General features: G+C 35.6%; 1 protein-coding gene across 1 annotated transcript in view; it reads right to left on the reverse strand.

Annotated features, from left to right (window-relative positions):
* LOC107686000 (voltage-dependent calcium channel subunit alpha-2/delta-3-like) overlaps positions 1–915 on the reverse strand; it is a 42,541-nt gene that overhangs the window by 23,160 nt on the left and 18,466 nt on the right. The gene's annotated exons all lie outside the window — the stretch shown is intronic.

The raw sequence follows: 915 nt of genomic DNA on the forward strand, positions 1-915 counted from the left end.
GGGGGGGGGGGGGGGGGCAATAAAATACAATGAAAACAATAAAAGTGAATGGGGTCAAAACTCCAAAAAGAACAAAAGACAGCATTAAAATATTATAAAAGTGGTCCATATGGCTTGTGTGTTGTATTAAAAGCCTGACTGAAAATCGAATACCATTTTTGCAGAAAATCTCCTCTGCTGTAGCTCTCAATTTCTGTTCATGTAAATTCAAATCCATTCAAAAGGTTTTTAGTAAATAGCAATACAATTTTTTTTTCCAAAAATCATGTATACACTACCTTTTAAAAGTTTGGGGTCAGCAAGATTTTGTAATGTTTTTGAAAGAAGTCTCTTCTGCTCACTAAGGCTCCATTTATTTGATCAAAATGCAGTAAAAACAGTAATATTGTGAAATATTTTTACTGTTTAAAATAACTGTTTTCTATTTTAATAACACACACACACACACAAACCAATGACTTCAGAAGTTTATTGTAGACTATATAGTATGAGTCGTATGGACCATTGTTGGTGCTCGACAGCCCCAGTCCCCATTCACTTTCACTGTAAGGAAAAGATCTGTGAGGACATTTTGCAAAACACCTCCTTTTTGGGGGGGGGGGGGGGGGGGAAAAATCATATAATTTAGAGCAAAATCTGAGAGTAAATGATGCCATATATTTTAAGTGAACAATTTCATAATTTTGAGTGAACTATCCCTTTAAATCTTGTTTACAATGTGTAACTTTAAGCATCATTGGCCTTGTTCCACAGTCAGATTGACAGGTTTGTTTCTAAAACAACAGCAAAAATCTCCTCCAGTCCCACTGAAGAGGGCTCTAAAGTCTCCCTTATTCTGTCTCGCATTCGAGAGCTCAAAAAAAAAAAAAAAAGCACAACCTCAGTTTGAGTTTTCCCCAACATTTGCTTAGTCTG

This window comes from Sinocyclocheilus anshuiensis, unplaced genomic scaffold (genome assembly GCF_001515605.1).
Source record: "Sinocyclocheilus anshuiensis isolate Anshui unplaced genomic scaffold, SAMN03320099.WGS_v1.1 scaffold465, whole genome shotgun sequence".
Lineage (NCBI taxonomy): Eukaryota > Metazoa > Chordata > Actinopteri > Cypriniformes > Cyprinidae > Sinocyclocheilus > Sinocyclocheilus anshuiensis.